Here is a 20,406-nt window from a genome sequence, read left to right as displayed (position 1 = left end):
GCTGCGCATGCTACAGCTTCTTGGAGCCACAGATGAGAGCTGAGCGCCAAGTGGAGACCAAAGGTGGACTAGCTACCCCAAAGGGAGTAGGACTGCTACCCCCACCAGAGGTACTACCCCTCCATGAGCACCCCTTATACCAATGGCATCAATAGATAGGCCTGACTTCAATAGATAGGCCTGACGTAAACAGATAGGCATGATGTCAATAGATAGGCATGACGTCAATAGATAGACCTGGGGTCAATAGATGGACTCATGATTGATTGATTACTTGGATTTACGTCGCGTGCGCCCAAAAGGGTATGTGCGACGGGTTTATTTCCGCGCAGCGGGATGCTAATTTTCCTGGGAGAAGGAATTAGTGCCACTTCCCCCAGCCGTTTATGTGCTCGAGGAGCACTGCTATGTAACCGTCAGGTCGTAGGACTACATGTCTCTAACGACCTGAATGAAGGGCTTTCGTGAGTGGGAATGGACCCAACACACACTCATGTTAACAAAGAGTTGATTTCAGTCCGTTATTGACTGTACTAGGTGTCGACCCAAGCAGTATGTAATGCCCGTTGCGATTGGTCTTAACGATGAGGTCACATCGGGACACATAACTTTAGGCGGGTAGAAATTGTTCCACATCTCCGCCGTTATACGATGTCCGAGAGAGGCAAGAGGGCAAGGAACTCGGCAAGCCAGCCATGGATGTCGTGCACTCCCAAGAACGCCAGCTCGTACTTAGTCAAACTTAGTTTAGTTGTTCTAATGGACAATAAAAATGCCAATAATGTGTTAGCCACCAGTGCAATTGGGTCAAATCAAAATAAGTTGTAAAATTTTCCTACGTCCAAACAATCGGAAAAAATTCTAGTACATAGTGTACATTGTAGATGCCCTACACATTTTTAATAACTAATATGTCTGAGCGACATATAAAAAGTTTGGTCACTGTTAGGTCATAAAAGTTTTGAATTTGGAAACGGTGGATTGAAGGATCAAGTTAGTGTACGTAATAGTTTTATCGAAACGGGATACCAAACCAAAATGGATAAGAGGCAATATTGGTAGCCCTTAGAAGGGCTTTTTAAGCAAAAGTTCCCCGTTTTTCTTCTGCTTCTTTACATTTCTCCGCAGTCTTTTTTCCTCTCAGGTAATTTCGGGGAAATGGTAGCTGTGTAGCGTAGAAATGTAGTTAGCTGCTTCTACTAGCTGCTGGACTGGGTAGTTCTTGTAGGCTTCTTGAGAGAATTGTGTGAGGATTCTGACGCCATAGTGCCACTCGCTACTCATTTATTTTTGCTTTTATTTATGTTAGGTGTTGCACGCGCGTTGCACGCTTATTTGTGTCCGACCAAGGCAAGAGAGGAAGTGACCAGGAAGGCAGGCGACCATCTGCAGACAGGAGTCCGCTCATTCCGGGGTACTGGTCTAAATGGATGTACTTGCACGAATTTGAGTTTTGGTTCTTGTGTCCGAAATTATTCTAAAGATGAGCTAGGTTGGACTGGATGGAAAACTCTCTGCTGCTTTAGTGTTAGTATGGTCTGTATTACAGAAGTAGGCCGCAGTATTACCTTAGCTGTCTTTCATGTTAGAACTAGGTAGAGAGCAGAGAAGAAGAGGTTTGATTGTTGTTGTTTGTTGTTTTTTTGTTGTTTTTTTATTATTTTTTTTAAATATTATTTTTGTTGATTTTTAAGGATATATTTGGGATTTAAGAAGACGGGAATAATTGCTAAGTATTCAGGTCCCTAGGGACGTACCAAAAGCGCCCGTCTGTCTATGTATATTACTCCGGTTATAGAGAGTATTTGGGTGGGTTATGTATGTTTTACAGGTTGTTATTTTTGAGCTAGAGGGACACCCTTGCTGAGTACTCAGGTTCCCCAGGACATGTCAAGGGTGCCCATCTGCTAGTCGAAATTTATTTTTAAATGAGGTCGGGTTGTTTATTTCATGTTTTTTGGGTGTTTTGTATTTTTTCTTTTAGCTTGGATGTGTCTAGGAATTTAAATATGTTTTGGTAGGTCAGATTTATGTTGGGGTTGTTATTTTTAAGGAAAGCTGAGTAAGTGGCAGGGGATCCAATTCTTGGGGGAGAACGGCTTTTTGAAATTCCATTCTAGCTACCTGACATTTTGAGCAGTTACTGAATATATGCAAAGATCTGCAATGGTTTTGCAGTGATAGCAATTGATATTAGCAGGCTTGTGTCCTAAATAGTCTTGGGGAAAGTACATTTTATCACTTTGACCTATATTTATTTTGATATGTTGCATTCTCTGACCAATTGAAAAGGCTTGGTATACAGCCTGATTAGGCTTTGATTATTGCACAGTTTTCATCTGCATTCTCTCTTTAAGTACCATGTAACTATGTTTATAAACAATTACTGAAAGTCATTCAATTAGATCATATAATCATCCATCATAAACACATAAATTAATGGCTTAGACCCATAATAAATGACCTAAAGGCACAACTTAAAGATGCATTCAAGTATTTTGATAAAAGGCTTGATTCTGACTTTGAAGAATATATTCTCTGACAGTTTTTCAAAACTATCCACCATTTCAATTTGTATAAAGAGTAGGAAGGCATACATGCGGATAATATTGATTATCAATTTGTGAGACTTTTTTTTACATAATTTTTAAAACTTTAATTTGTTTCAATTTACTTAATTAAACAAAAAAAATCAAACTAATCAAAATTTCATGTGACTATCGTTAATAGCAAGCTTTGGATACCATTTAGACTTTAATGGCTATGCTACTTTCTTGTGCAGTCTCTGCATTTGCTACTCAGTACTGAAAATTTTACTGTGTCGAAATCCTAATAAATCATATGGTAATATAACGTACATGCAAACATTTTAACTCACGGTGAAGTTTTGTCCAAGAGTTCACTTCCGGATCAGCATCAATGCCTCATCATCCGGTTACGACTCGATAGAATTAAATTATGTTACAGAAAAGAAGTGAAACTAACAATTTAAATGTCTGTGTCTCTGTGTGTTTAAGGTATGATTTAGATTTAAGGCAGCTTTAACAATATAGTCATATTGCTACGATGTCTGCAGAGCGGCAGTTTATAGTGATGTTTAGCAATGAGGCATCATGCCACAGACATGTAGCATGATGTCCCAACCAATCACATTATCCTGATACCAGGCCGACGTGTCCTAACAACAGCCTCTAAATGCTGAGAGATAAGTGCTGAGGCGGCTAATAAACTTTTTATAACTCAACAATTTAAGTAAAATTCAATAAATGCCTTATTTGCCTAGAAAATCAATGTGAAAATACAAAAGACGCATAACAGAATTGTTAATTTGGTCCTAAATCCTAAGTGTTCAGTCACAAGTACAAACGTATATAATGTTTCAAATAAATTCTAACAGTCTTGTATGTCTTCATACTCCAATAGTCTTGAATATGCTGGTGTACCAATATGATTATATCTGAACACAACTAGAAACTCTGACCAAACAGTCCTAACGACTGATACGAAACAGGAATGAATATTTTTTTAAGAACTTTCACCTGACCGCCACACAATAAATCGTTATGAAATTCCCAAATTTCCGATGGAAATGACCAACAAAATGTCAACAAGTTCTTTTCTATAACATTTTAAGCACGTAAACAAGGATATGCCTTGAACTCAATCTTCAGTAAATCTCTTATTTGCCACTTATAATTGTGACAAAAATCAACAAGGCACAACCCTCAATCACGGACAAAGGTCAAGCACACAATTTAAATATAAATAACAACACCATATTTACTGTCGCTAAATACATATAGAGAACCACATCATAATGCTCCTATTCTAAAGAATAAACAATTGCCTTTGCATCAAAACGAAGAATTCAAAATCTAAATCTTGTATCACTACCAAAATGAGACAGGAAAAGGAATCTCTAAAATAGACTGGGGCTACATTCGTAATAATAAGTGTGACCTGATTCCATAAAAGCTTGACATCGATTTACAGACATGAAGTCAATAGATAGGCATGCGGCCAATATATAGGATTGATAAAATAGTATATATTTTACCCGTCAATAGTAGCATTTCGGCTTCTGACACGTGTGTGTCAGAGAGAGAGAGAGAGAGAGAATATCTTATTCAAATTTTTAAAAAATAATGACATGGAGACTCTTTTGGGGTATATTCCCGTGAATAATAATGACAATAAAATTTCCAAAACATATCACAAAACACCATTTGTTTCATCGTTTCTGGAGAAATAACATCAAAAACCAGTCAGTGTATATTCTAATATAACTAATGTCACAAACACAATAGGTATTTCTCCATACTTTACGAAGGTTACATGAATTGTTTCTCACCAAAAGATTACTTTCGCTCTATTCTGTTTTTATTTTAATAAAACATTTTCTCTTCCATTTTCGTACTCGTCTTCATTGTCCATTGAAAGGCCGCATATTGTTTTTCTTAGGTTCGCATTCCATTCTTAACATCTCTCAAAATAGGCTTAGCGGTCTCGCCTGAAGCTTTCTTAAGAAAGGCTTTGAAGATATTGCAATAATTGTCCATAACATGACAAATCTGGTCGAGCCACCAATGGTCCTAAATCTTGTTTCAAGTGCGATTTCTCAGTGAGTTGGGTATTAGAATTAATTAGTAAGTGATATATTAATTTGTTCGTAATAATAGTTGAGTTCCATCCACCGTTTGTAAGGAGAAAAAGGTAAATTTTCGTCCTTCCATAAGACCCATGCCATGTGATCAGATCAATACCTCCCCTAATAAAAGGTCATGCAAACTATTGTAACATACGAACAGCAACTTCTAACAACAAAACATGTCAACATGGGAAGATTCCTACTTATTGAACAAGCACTCTTTTCTATTGATAGACTAGAATTTGCCTTCTCACCATTTGGTGAAGAACGAAAAATGTCGTAATCGCTGTGTCTGCTTCTTGGCCAAGGGAACAGTGTTTTGTGTATGTTCATCCAACATTCACACACCGTATCGATGCTTTCTTTAGGTGCTGCGTGGATGGTCTGTTTTTGCATCGGTGTATTGCCCTTGGTAATTACTATCAAGGCATCCCAATGTTTGCCTAAATGAGAAGTAATATCCTAGTTTCCTTTTTTGGAAGGTCTCTTTTTACGCCGACGATGGTGTGATGTCTGAGGCAAACACGCCTTTCTAGAGAAACTGATACTTCTTTTAGACTGGGATTCGTCTTCGCTGACAGTCGGGACGTAGTACCAACTTGATTTTGAGTACCACTAAAGTGTTGTCAACAGACTAAATCTTGCCAGTTATTATTTGGACAAATCCAGTTACCTTTGTAGCATGCATGTTATGTAGATGAAGACGACGGAGAAAAAGTAGATGGTTAGGCCTAAAAACACTTCTCTAAAATCAAGTTTCGCTAGCATTATCAATACCGAAGAGGAGATTGAGAAATGGCCTTTTGTCGAGCTTTTCGTGAGCGTGTGCACGTTCTATATGCAGTCACTCTTTTTCTTGAAGAGTTAGTTTTGCTTTTATGTGTGAGCTGGCCTGTCTTCGGCCGTAACGGAATAGTCTTCCAGTTCTTTGTGCCAGTCAGTAATCCTCCCTTTGATATGCGCCCTTGATCAGTGGTGTTACAATGTAGCGATACAGTCTTGATAACACAAGTGACCTGGGGCGAACGTAATACGTTTTAACTTGGCAAAGCTCACAAAATGTACATTTTCTGGCTCTTAATTTCCGGCATGTCTTACTTTTAAAGGTGTGTAATAGTTTGTGGAACATATTCACATTAAAATGACACCTGGAGTGCTGAAGAGTGTCCCTCATTGTAAATGTGAAACCAATATATAATCACTTGTGTATCACGTTTGGGGGCACAATGGGCAACAATAGTAGCCCACATGTTAACATGAAGTGATCGTATAGGGTACAATTGGAAATTATATGTTAAGTGGTCCGTAGGATTAACAATAAAGTAACATTGTTAGAAGTGATTGGTCTGAAATGAGTCACATGATAACATTGTTATAGTTGACCTCAATATGAGTCACTCTGGGTATGTATAGGAAATCCTATGTTAAAATTGTCCGTCGGTTAACAAGCGGGAAGTACGATGGGCACAAGGGGAATTAACATTATGTAGTAGGTTAACACGCGGAAGAAAATCTTTCCCAATATCATCCTAAGTTCAGAGCCAGAACATGTCAACATTTTGTAAGGTTTTTCCAAGTTAAACCGTGTTAGGTTCGACCCAGGTCACCGGTATTATCAACACTTCATTGATACACACCTCTACGAATGTGCTTATCAATGGAACGATTACTTACCTCCGATCATCGTAATCAGGAAATGTATCGTTAGCAAATAAATTGTGTAAAGGAGTTAAATTTACAGCATAAGGTCTCTTCATGTACTTCTTTACTTATTTGTAAAGGGTACACATACCGCTTCTGTAAAGGATACTTATACAAATGTATTTCAATTCTATTGAAATACTTATTTTGAGATGCATGTTGGGTATTTTAAGAAGCCTGTTGAATTATATGCTTTAATGATAGATTTCTACAGATAGTATCAAATAAGTGGTAATATGAGGAATCTACAATGGGAATATGAGAAATATACGATGTGAATATGGGGAATATACAATGGGAATATGAGGAATATACAATGGGAATATGAGGAATATACAATGTGAATATGAGAAATATACAATGTGAATATGAGGAATATACAATGGGAATATGAGAAATCTACAATGGGAATATGAGGAATATACAATGGGAATATGGGGAATATACAATGTGAATATGAAGAATCTACAATAGGAATATAAGGAATATACAATGGGAATATGAGGAATATACAATATAAATATGAGGAATATACAATGGGAATATGAGGAATCTACAATGGGAATATGAGGAATATACAATGTGAATATGAAGAATATACAATGGGAATATGAGGAATATACAATGGGAATATAGGAATATACAATGGGAATATGATGAAGCTACAATGTGAATATGAGGAATATACAATGTGACTATGAGGAATATACAATGGGAATATGAGGAATATACAGTGGGATTGTGAGGAATATACAGTGGGGGAAAGTGTATTTGGATAGAGTATATGCAAATATGAACATCTCCTATAATAATCTTTGCTGGTGCTTCATGTGCTGTCAGCGGAGTGCAAATTGAACTTCAACATTTTTAATTTAGTTGTTAATTATGAGGTTAATAAGGCATACATTATATTAGAATACTAAACAAGGTACACTCACAGAAGAAACATGTCGATGATTCAGCATGCTTCTCTGTAGAGAAGAAAGATATGTTATAAAAGTATTCATGGCTTAGATGGGTAAACACAAGTCAATATGTATATATATGTATATATATGTGTATATATGTGTGTGTGCACATATTTATATATGTATATATACAAATTCACAATGTCTCCCTTTCAAAAATGAAGTGTTCTTTGACTTTAACAATGATTTTTGTATTTGTTTCTTTTTTCCCCTGTAGTCGATGTACCTACTACCGAGTCATACCAAAGACTAAAAAATTATACTAAAGGCTGCCTCGCTGGGCGCTCAGCATGAAGAGGTTAGTGTTAGGACTGGTCGGCCGGGTGTCAGGATAATGTGACTGGGTGGGACATCATGCTACATGTCTGCGGCATGATGCTCCAGTGCTAGACATCACTATAAACTGCCACAATGCAGACATCGTAGCGTTCTGACTGAATTTTTTTTTAAAAGCTACGTTAAAAATCCAAATCACTCACACGTACACAGAGACACACGCACACACAAACACATACACACACAAACACTCAAAGGTTAAATCTTATTTGAATATTTTGTAAGTCGCACTTTTCGACGAAGCTTCAAATCTTGCACTCCATTCCTGTATAAATCATCATTTATCTATTGTGTAACGCTGCTTTCTGACCTTGAGAGTTACGTACTGATGCTTGGTAGAGAAAATCAATTCTTCAAATCGAACTCAATATGTTTCTGATATGCGCAACCCACATATAAATAAAGGGAAATGAATATCACTTAACATGCTTTTGTATAACTTTTGGGAATTTAAAAAATAAAAAAATATTTTGCTTTTATCCAATCATGCGACATTTAACGTTAAGTTCCGAATACAGGAACGTGACCGGTGTACTCTTTCTTTATAACTTAGGAATCCGGTGTGAACATTTTCAATAAGCTGTGAATGTTCGACCCTCCCCTCCCCCAAACTTTACATCCATACTGCAAATTAGGTAGAATTGTGTGATCGAACAGTTGTAACTGCACATCTGTGCGGGTTGTTATTCTTTTGTATAGAAGATGCAGGGCTCTTTTGGCTAGCTGAACGTTGTGTTTTATACTTTTAATAATCTCCGACTTTTGTTAGTTTCATACCATGGTATTAAAATTAAAATTACTCCAAAATAGAAATAGTATTTACGCCCAATATAAATTTGAAATGACTGCAATTATGTGATCCTAAATTTTTGTTGTTGATGTTAAATTATATTTAGTTTGCAACTATTAGTGTACTCAAAGAAAACATTTAGCTTTTCTTGGAAAAAGTCAACATCAGTTCCAAATGTTACATTGTCGTCTGCATATAGTAAAAGCAACAGTTTCAAGTACATTTCGGTCTCATAACCTTCTATTCCTAATACAATTCCCATACAATTATTTCCGTGTAGAAAATAATCCAGGTCGTTCGCAAACAGTGACAATAATATTGGCGAGAAATTTTGACCTTGCCTAACACCACAATATACTTGGAAAAAAAGCGAAGAGAGTTTCAGGTTTATTGGTACTTAGAATACACTCGTGTCCCAGCTATAGGTCTGACCATTCCCCGATGATACCTTTCAATTTACACAATTTAAAATGAAAAAATTAAATTGCTAAAATGACGAATAATATGTAGAAAAGGAAAGGAAAAAAAATGGAAAAATAAAGTCACTACTACTACTACTACTACTACTACTAATAATAATAATAATAATAATAATTATAACGATAATAATAATAATAATAATGATAATAATCCATGATCAATTATTCTTGGAATCAATTTACTAGAAATCCGTGCAGACGCATTTCAAAACATTCTTCTCACAGAAAAGAAATAAAAAGAAAAGAAGTTTGAATGAAACTGATAATTTAGAAAAAAAAAAATTTAAAAAAAAAAAAAAAGACAAATTTAAATATATTGGGTTCGGATGTAATTGAAAATATGAAAACATCCCAGAAATAAGACACGAAAAAGTTAAAGTGATGGTTGTACGACAAAAAAGTTCATGGAGTCGGATTTTACATTGTAGAACTGCGTGAAATAGGAGTGGATTTCGAGATTTCTCTGCTTCTCATTTTATTTGGAACTTTAAAAGAATATTGACAATCATGTTTTGTAAATCTAGTATTATTACGAACAAAATCTTTAATATTTAGGTCAAAATTTCGAGGAAAAAAATCTGCAAGATCTTTACTTTGATTTGACATTTCATTTTAAATTTGAAGCAAATGAGACTGAACGAGGGAATCCAAAAGCACGAAAGTTATTTACCAAATGGAATCGTGTGAAAACATATTGTATAGGGAAACAGGGTAGTGACTATGAAAGTTTAGTAGTTGATAACCGTGAATAAAGTCGTGCTTTTTATCTTTTTGATCGCTGGATGGATTATTGGCTTTGAGAGAATAACTTCTCTCTCACTCTCTTTCTCACATGTGTATGAGGTAGGTATGCGATGATATGTATTTATCACACAGTAGGTATAGTTTTCCTATAGTATGTGCAGTTTCATATTTTTTACATTACCACAAGTTAAATTATCACTGTTTATGACTTCTGATTGGTCCAAATAAGCCCATGAAACTATTGTGCAGTATTCTCTTTACTGATTCGCTGCGATCGTGGTGAAACCTTTTTAAAGGTCACCGGCCATACTCGAACATTTTCCTATTTATATCAGATTTGCATTACATGATTAAAAATAGTTATACTCGCACAACAAAAAAAAAACATTTTTTTTTTATCAAGTGTAAAGAAGAAATAATAATTTAATTACTCGAAATAGAAGTATACAACGCTGTTACTTCCCCTTAGTTGCGATTTCCCACCTATAGAGGACGCAACCGGAAATGACGTACATTTATCCCTACAAGACGAAGTACGTGCTTCCTGTTGTCGAAAAATAAAACACTATAAACTATGGATAGGGAATATTTAGATGAAACTAATGAAGACTAATTTACTGTTCAGCCTTATATCGGTATGCGTGCACGACGCACTAGATTGTGTCGCTTTCAAAACTGTTCCATTGTTTCAATTTATTTTGAAAATTCCCGTTAATACAGGTAAAAAGAATCAAAGCTGGCTTCCCTGTGTCGGCAGATTTTATATATATATATAAAAAGATAAAAGAATCGGCACACTTAAAGAATCCAAAGGAACCAAACTAGACTTCCTTTTGTCGGCCGACTTCAGAAGAAAAAATCGGCACACTAAAAAGATACCAAAGTCAAGTTTATGGGGTTGGTTTGCATTGTAATAAAATAACCTATGATTTGATATCCTGTCGGTAAGTTTAAACAATAAGTTTATTGCTCTATGACAGTTGTGTTTATCAGCCGGGCTTCTTTTGTTTGCCATATGTAATCATAACTGATGTTTGCAGGGTTAATATTCTACACAATAATAACTTGCTTTAATAATACTTTTGTAACCCATGCTAGCAAAAAGAGTATCATTTGCACTCACATTGAATGTATTTTAAAATAATGATCTTTTTCTTTTTTTATTTGCGAGATACCGACTTATAGTTAACCTGGATACAATACAATCTGGGTCAATTTGCAATAAGTAACTTATCATGCGTAAATGACAGGTGCCTTCAAGCAATCGGGCGATACTTTCGTCTCATTTGCGATTTTGTTTTTTGACATAAGCGATACACACTACACTAAGAATGCATACGCAAGCCGGCATCCACTACATATACGGAGTTCGTGGATATATATATTTTAAAAATAATTTTCGCATGATGAAAGAAGGAATATATGATAACAATGCAAGGTTAATTTCTTTCATTTTATTTTCAAACAAGTGTATGTTTATCAATTTCTTTTGCACCGTAAGTGGGGGGGGGGACAAATTAAACACAAAATTATTTCCTTTCTAATTTGTACGGAATAATGGAGCAAATATGATTGACGATATTGACCAGTAATGACAAGCTTTCAATTTACGCGAAGAAACTCTACTACAACTTGAAAAATAAAAACAAACAATAAAATTAACTGGTAAGAGCTTCATATTGCAGCAACTAAATACTGACAAAATGGTCAACATTATTCTCTCTCTCTCTCTCTCTCTCTCTCTCTCTCTCTCTCTCTCTCATATGTAATCATATGTATTGCATGCAGCTGTGTTACAACGTGAAGCCTAAAATTAAGTATATTTGTTATAATATCTCATGTACACTACCCATAGCAAAATGTATACGTATTATGTAGAATATTATCTGTTACGTATTTTTCTTTAATAAATGATTATTGATAATTTGACCGGAAGACTTAAATTGAGAAGGTCGTTGTGCAGATGCATATATTTGTTAGCATAATAAACTGTATATAAATATTTTAATTAGAACAAGCAAGATATGTCAGTTTGTGTTTTCTCTCATGAATATGTACGTTACGAAGTATGATTATTTTCTTTGAAAAAATTATCAAAATAGTTTGTTTAAATTTAGTGTTTTATTTTCCTAAAACCTATCTTACGTAGCATCTACTTTTTTGTTGAAGAAAAAGAACGTACAAACTATTATTAAGTTTGGCCGAATTGTATTTCGGGCTGGGCCGAATTGTCTTTGGGCCAAATTCACTATAATCCGGAATAAATTATACAACTTTCCCATCCCTCCCCTATTCGATCCCACAGATTAAATACATTTTTTTTCTGGTAAACATGGTTTTTCGGAATAAGAAAGGACGCTTTTCCCCATCATCACCCTTTTGGTTACATCTGTATGCAACACAGTGCACCATATTTGCTGTACAAAAGCATGATCGTACGCTATATCACATAGACATTTACGTGGGGAAATTAAGCACTTGATATGACTGAAATTTTTTAATGCTATGTTAAAAATCCAAATCACACACACACACACACACACACACACACACACACACATTTCATACACATGCATATCGAAAGGTCACAATATCACCTTCTTGTTGGCTTAACGCCATTTTTCAGCAAAGGATAGGCTATACATGGCTGTCAATGTTTATGGGTTAGAAAGAACAGAGGAAGAACCAATGACCCACAAGAAGCTACTGGCACATACACACGTTGGCCAAAACGGAAACTCGAACCCAGGCAGATAAAGGTGAGATGTAAATGGTCGGTAGAAGGCGAGCAACTAAGGCCATTCGGCAATACTGTGCCTCGCCACAATATGTAAACATGAGAGAGAGAGAGAGTTATCATCAACATTAAGTCTCAGGATAACTGCTGGGTTAAATTGTTCAGTGATTATGAAGAAAAATTATCGTATGTATTCTCTCTTATACAAATCCTATTAAATGGTTAACAAATTTGGTAGAACAACGACTTAAAGAGCAATACATACAAGCTTGCCAGCTAACATCAATACGTCATCTAAAAAAACTAACGTCATTACGTCATCTAAAGAACTAACGTCATTACGTCATCTAAAGTGCTAACGCCAAAACGTCATCTAAAGGTCTAAACTACAGGTTGTTTAAAACTAGTTTGGATTTAGAAAATATACATTTCTCATTTTCCCCAAATATATCTAAAAATTTAATTAAGTTTAGAACTGTAGATCATATCGTTTACCGTCAAAATTGGTAGGTGGGCTAATGTTCCCTATAAAGGAACAAATTGCACGCTGTATCAGTCTCAAGAAATTGAGAATGAATATCATTATCTTCTGTTATGCTCTTATTTTCACGATGAAAAGCAAAAATTAATACCTCATTTTTACACTTCAAGGACTAAAGTTTATAAATATAATCCTTGAATGAATACAGATAACGTATGACTTGTACCTCATATGTTGGAAATTTTACAGCCTGAATGTATTAAAGTCTTGTCTTGGTAACAGCCAACTTCCAGCTTTCAATGTACTTCGTTGCAGCTTTCAGTGTGTGAACGTCTTACCTGTGTAATACTTAACTTTGTGAAATAAAATGACATATGTCAATTACTAAGGGAAAATGTAGGGTTGAAAAGACAGAGTTAAAAATGTCAACGTGTGTAATATTAAAAGTGCACATAGAATCACTGGTTTGGATTCTGAATACACGAACTTGCAATATTGTAATATCATACCTAACACACTCAGTAATAATACTGTAACAATCCAAGGGGTTTTACTGACCAAGCGATGTCAAACCTTGGCACGATTCCGCTAGATGTCATAAGTTTCCACTAATTCCAAAGACCTCTACATTACTACTCCTGTTGTAAACTGGAAGGTCCAACATGTCTATTCTATAAATAACTCTACTTAATACAATACCACAGATCTTACAACTTCCCAATTCTCTATCAATTGTACAACTGCATGGTTTCTCTTCATTAACTTTTCGTAACGTACCATCAGCATTTCACGCCGTAAAACTATATAACTCCCCATAATACAGAGAACTATTTTTACTATGCCAACTTAGGCCAGTGAAATCATGGTTTCAAGACACAATTCTTCTGTAACTTTGCATCACATTTACCACCATGGCAACGATAAACGGCGCCTGCCGACGATGGAACGGTCCCTATTCGTGTATCCCATTGTCTAATTTACCAGTCTGCACCTAGAGTCACACAATGTACACAACTTGATTTTAATAGAGACTGTTGAACGACAGGGACACTCATGCGGCTCTGACCTGAATTCGCCACAAGTAAACCATGACATCATGGAAACTCACTAACACTTTACTCCGTGACGTTTGTTCTTAGTAACTGGCTAATTATTTCGGTCTGAGGAATATTTCCCCAAGACTGACTTCCCAAAATCAAACAAGTAATCACAAACATCTAAGAAATCCTTAAAAAGAAGCGCTATAAACAAATGCGCATATTTCAGATTTATTACAGTATTGTCAGTTTTACAGCCAAAAGTACCTTGACCAAAACTTATCCAGGTCAAAACGTACTCAAGTCAAAAGGTACCCAAGTCAAAACGTACAAATAAAGTAGATTGATTCCATTCTCGTGCAATTCCGAATAACCTGTGTTTGTGTTATATTTTGTTTTGCTGTATAAACAGCTATTGTGTTTGATGCAATAACAGTTTTGATTTGAATTTGCCTTTTCATAAGCTACATCTAATACCTTATCTATCTATCTATCTATCTATCTATCTATCTATCTATTCGGCTTGTTTATTTTTCATCCCCTACAGAGGATCTGATTTGCAATTTACACCTCTCAGAGTACCGTTTCGAGTTATTCCAAATAAAATGATTGAAAGAGGTTTTAATATCAAAGGAAATGTAAAAGCCAATATGTTGTTACATCATTCAAGGTATAGTTTATATAATGATCAAACAAAATCAATCTAAAACCAGCCATGCTTATTAACAACTGACAGAGAAGCTGCATTTACTGATATGCAGATTTGCTTTAATTTGGATACGTTTTGACTTATCTAAGTTTTTACTTGAGTGTGTTTTGACATGGGCACGTTTCGGCTTGGATACGTTTTAGCTTGGGTACGTTTCGGCTTGGATACGTTTTAGCTTGGGTACGTTTCGGCTTGGATACGTTTCGGCTTGGATACGTTTTAGCTTGGGTACGTTTCGACTTGGATACGTTTCGGCTTGGATACGTTTTAGCTTGGGTACGTTTTGACCTACTTCCATATTGGCAGATGAAAAGATGTCTAGAATGTGCATCCCACACACACAGATAATTCAAAATAGAATACACAGATCTGAATATAACGGACAGAATTAACAGCAAAATAGAATATCACAGGATCGAATATACAGCATATAATAAATAATATAAAATACATACATAAAATTATAATCTTCCTCCATACGTAAGACTTGAGATCTAGCGGTCACAGTCGTGTGTCAGAACAAGGTCGACTCCTTTCAACTGATCACTCGAACAATGTTAAATTACCCTAGTCGTTCACAAATTTGATCAAAGATATCACGGCAAGAAAACGAAAGGTGAATTCAAATTTTTGTTTTATAGATACGGTTCATTATGGAGACGCTACTTCCAAATTATTTAGTGAGCTTGAAATTTCTGAATTGGCTTTCACAGACTTGCTCAAAGATGAGCAGAAGTTTCACTATTACTTGCAATGAAATTATGGTATAAAATATTTCAATGATAAAACAATTTTAAAACTCGAGTTCCAAACGTGAACTTGTTTAACAAACAAAGGGAATCGTTTTGCTATGCAAAAAGCAGTGTCACAATACACAATGTTTTGCAGGTACACAACGAGTCACGCATGTACGGTATGTGTTGAAACTATTGCAGTTGTGTTATTCACGATCTTCAAAGATTTGGTTACCGTGAAAATAAAGATAATTTGTTTAAAAAAAACGAACATTTTCATTGGTAAAAGTTATTTATTGACAATTATTCCCAACGCGATTATAAAACGAGTATTTTCAGCCACTAACAGCTGTCGCTACACCTGTCCCTTCAATGTCTTCTAGATGTCTAGCCGGGATGGCACCCTTTTTTATTTTTGCAGAGTCAAATTGCAAACAACAAAGATTCTGGTCTGCTGTATCATAACGTGCCTGCAGATTAGAGTCTATGTTGTTTGTTCTACTACTTACTCCTAACAAACTGCGCAGACCCAGATCTGCCGGCACATTATGCAGCGACAGATCTGGATCTGTGGTTTGCAGCTGAACTCGTTTTATAAGTCAGTATTAACGGTAATTACATTATAAGACGGCAGATCTGGGTCTATGCAGTTAGCAGTTGGATTTGTCTAATACGTCAGTAGAGGAGGTAATTGTAAGTCCACTTTAAACCCATTGAACCCTGGAGATTATTTTAATTTTCACCTGAAATGAGGCTAGGAAATGCGGGGGGGGGTACTTCTGAATGCATCCAAATAAACCTGTTTTGGGGGGTAGATTTTCATTTAGCCCGATACTCATGGGCATGAACGTCGCTGTTGTTTTTGTTGTTTTTTTTTTTTTGTTGTTTTTTTTTAAACCTTTGTTCGTTTAATGGTATCTCAGCCTCTCTCTCATTAAAATTACTATAATAAAACCTTTTAGATTTTGTAATGCGCTTAAATACAATCGAAATTCTTGGCTCGGAAATTTATTTTTCATCTCTCTCAATATGCGCATGTGAATCTGTTTTTGTGGGCGAGTCATTAAATATTAACTTAAAATGACCATTCTGCACTGTCTACTACAGTCCAGCCGACAGGTTAAGTTCCATGCAATGTAGTGGACGTCCGTTATTACAAAATATTATTGCTGTAGCTTTCTAATTGGGGTAATAAGGGACACACAGTACAAATGATATAGAAAACTGGGAACCAGCCTGGAAATGGGTGAACCTAAAATAGAGTATACATGGGTTAGGCTGACCAGGATTGGTTAATAATGTAAGTTATGGTGTAGGAAAAAGAATCTCTTGAGAGCTTATCCTAGTTGTAAGTGAAAAAATAGACATTGTTCTATTGATGAAATTTCAATCCTTTATCAGTCTTGAGTTTGGAACACTAATTACTATAATTAGCACCTGACTTTTTGGTGCGGAATTGAAAGCACATGTTCCAAACACATGCAGGTCCAGAAAATGCCGCAGTTCATATCCTTTCCTCTACACAGAAGCTGACATCCAGGTTTCATCTATACTGATAAATATAGGTTTGATCATGAACACTCAAAACTTTTAAGTTATTGAATTTTTTAATATCATAGTGTTTGCATAGGTTTACTATAGGAACTGAATTAGTACCGTGAGTCCTAAAACTTAATCCGCGTACAACGTGCCATAACGGGAGCATCCATGGTAACCACTATATCCTATCTGTGACGGAAACAGCGTGAACGGATTCATTTCCCCCACGGGAACACAAATTAATTTTCCGTAATCCACAATTGATGTACTGTATCTTTTTCTTGGCAAAAGATGTGCGTGCGTTTGGTGAATTTATTTGGAAATTTAAGCAACATTTTTGTAAAAATTAGACCTAAACGAGGAATTTGGGATTTGCATAGAAATCTATATCTATGTCTCCACCATGACCTTTTGTAACCTTCATTACAAAATTGATATGAAAAATACACAAATAAAACTACCATTGATATGCTCTCAGTACATTTAAAAATGTATTTCTACTAATTTCATTTCAATAATTTATTTTCAGTTACCCATTCTGATACTTTAAAATAAAAAAGTAAAGGTTAACTAATAGTAAAATGACATCTTCTCACGGGGCCCCGAGTGGCCGAGTGGTCTAAAGCGCTCTCCGTTACGGATCACTGCCATCTCACCTCTGTCTGCGTGGGTTCGAGTCTTGGATTCGGCCAATGTTGGTAAGTGAGAAAGCTTGCCAGTAGCTTCTCGTGGGTCGGTGGTTCTTTCCGGGGTTTTCCCGGGTTCTTCCTCCACCATTAATACTGGCCGCCCTGTATAGCCTATCGTGTGCTGAAAAATGGCGTTAAACCCCACAACAACAACAACATCTTCTCACATACATTATTTGTTTTTGCTGATTATCATAACATTACATGAAGGAACTAAAAATGTGTGTCATGAAACAAGAATGCCCAGCAAGTGGTGACCTAAGGATAACACTGAATCAGACAGACGGACATAAGGACGGACATGGATAATGCTAGACATAATTCTAGCACGCTGTCTTCACTATGGCAAGATCCCCGTTTCTTGAAGATGAAAACATTTGATTTACTTTATCATTCTTTCATCTTTCCCACAAATTCTCAAATTCACTTAAACGAAACAAAAAAATACAACTTGTTACGCCTACATTAAGAAAATTAGATTAGGCAGGTCGGTACAAGCCTTTTTTCTTGATCCAGACAGATTTAAATCAAACACAAACTAGCAAAACGTGCGCCATTTGCATCCTGAACTTAACTTTCATCGTAGTTACATCACTTTGTTAATTTTTTTCTCCCGATTTTTTTTTCTCTCCAATCTTTTCTTTTTTTGGGAGGGAGGGGGCTTCAAAACAAAATGTACGGTCGGCAGTTAAAAGTAGGGTCGATCGGGTAATCAGAACCACACATACTTCTTTTTATTTTGCCGTATCATACAATTACATAAACTTCCAAAGTAGTTGTGAATAAATTTAAAACAATATTGGAAGGCAAAAACAATTTTACTAACCATCAAAGGAAAAGCATTCTATACGAGCGAATCAGATAGCAGTGTTTGATTGGTTGAATGCGAGTGATGTTGTAATTGTGTGTGTGTGTGTGTGTGTGTGTGTGTGTGTGTGTGCTACTTGAACAATGAGGAAATATTTTCATTTAAATTTTCATGAATATAGACTCATAGTGTTCACAATCTGGTCTATATATTAGCAAAGCCCGAAGCTCCAGTTTATGCAGTTTATGCCACTTAACTTCCAGTATTAAAAAGCTAGCGAGCTGTCGACTTAAAAGTTAACGGCGGTATCAGGTGATGGAATCTTCAGCCACGCTGGTGCAAAATCATGTTTCGGAGCGTTGTTTGTTGCTATCACAAGAAGTTAACCATAGTGAATGCCTGCAATGAGGAATACTATTTTAGCATTTAAGAGCAATCCAAGTTATCAAATAGAGACCAGGGGATTTTTCGACAAAATAAAGGCATAAATTGTACTGTTTTAAGGCATAAATTGTGCTGTTTTAAGGCATAAATTGTACTGTTTTAAGGCATACGTTGTATAGGACTGAAAATCTGCACGATTTCAAAAAAGATTACTTTTGGATTAGGATTTCCTTATATTGCAACTTAAATAATTATTCACCGTTATGACCCCCTAGAAAATCCTCCAAACTTGAAGTAATATATGTTACTTTTTGTGTTTTCCTGGAAACAATCTCTCTCTCTCTCTCTTTCTCTCTCTCTCTCTCTCTCTCTCTCTCTCTCTCTCTCTCTCTCTGTAAATATGTTCACTACACTTATTTCGTTGACTGGGTCCAGTCCAATATACCTATCTGACCTCATCCATGTGTACACCCCATCTAGAAACTTAAGCTCTTTTTCGACACTCGCATTCATACAGTTTTCACTGTTAAAACGGAGTCATACGCACAACGTTCTCTTGCTTAGAAAGGAATCGACCTTGGATCCTAGATACAAGGAAAGTGTGATCTCATTTATGAATGCGCTTAAAACTCACCTATTTCGGCTACAAGAACAGACTCAAAGATTTAATATTATTTACTTGCAATTAATTATTACCAACCAGCATGTTTTGTTTTGTAATTTCATGGCGTTTATGTGTTATCTAATATTGTACATATTATTATTATTATTATTATCATTATTTAAAGTAAACATAAACCAGGGTTCTCTAAAGGATTTTTAAGCTGCAGTCTACCTCCTTAAAATAGTTGCAACCACAGCACTAAAATTTGCAGACCCAGTAAATATATTATTTTTCCCCTGCAGTAATTTAGACCATTACGAGTGTATTGTTTTTCATCAGTATGTATGTATGTATATATGTATGTATGTATGTATGTATGTATGTATGTGTGCCATCAGATTGCTCATTCATTGTGAAATATTTAGTATTACAATAAACAAATGTGTGTGTGTGTGTGTGATTTGGATTTTTAACGTAGCTTTAACAATTTTTCAGTCATATCGCTACTGCAGTGTGGCAATTATAGTGATGTCTAGCACTGGGGCATCATGCTGCAGACATGTAGCATGATGTCCCACCCAGTCACATTATCCTGACACCAGGCAAACCAGTCCTAACACTAATCTCTTAATGCTGAGCGCCAAGCGAAGCAGCTGTTAGTACCATTTTTTAAAGTCTTTGGTATGACTCAGCCGGTGATCGAACCTACGACCTCCCGCATCCTAGGCGGACGCTCTAACCGCTAGGCCAACGGAGCGATTGTATAAATGATAACTGTGATTTTATGTGATATTACTATTATAAATATCTGTGCTTTACTTTTCCATTTTTTAATTTTGTGTGCAGCTAGAATGAATCAAGGAGGTAATTACATTTTATAAAAATATTATTTAATGAATTAGCTTAATTCCATTTAAAATCAATAAATTTTCCACGACAATGTAATAAGAAACAAATGACCATATTCCATTCACTTTTTCATTTCATCTTTATGCAACACAGCAAACTGCATTAATTA

This window comes from Sinohyriopsis cumingii, chromosome 1 (assembly GCF_028554795.1).
Source record: "Sinohyriopsis cumingii isolate HCF-2022 chromosome 1, ASM2855479v2, whole genome shotgun sequence".
NCBI lineage: Eukaryota > Metazoa > Mollusca > Bivalvia > Unionida > Unionidae > Sinohyriopsis > Sinohyriopsis cumingii.
Note: the sequence above shows the minus strand (reverse complement) of the source record.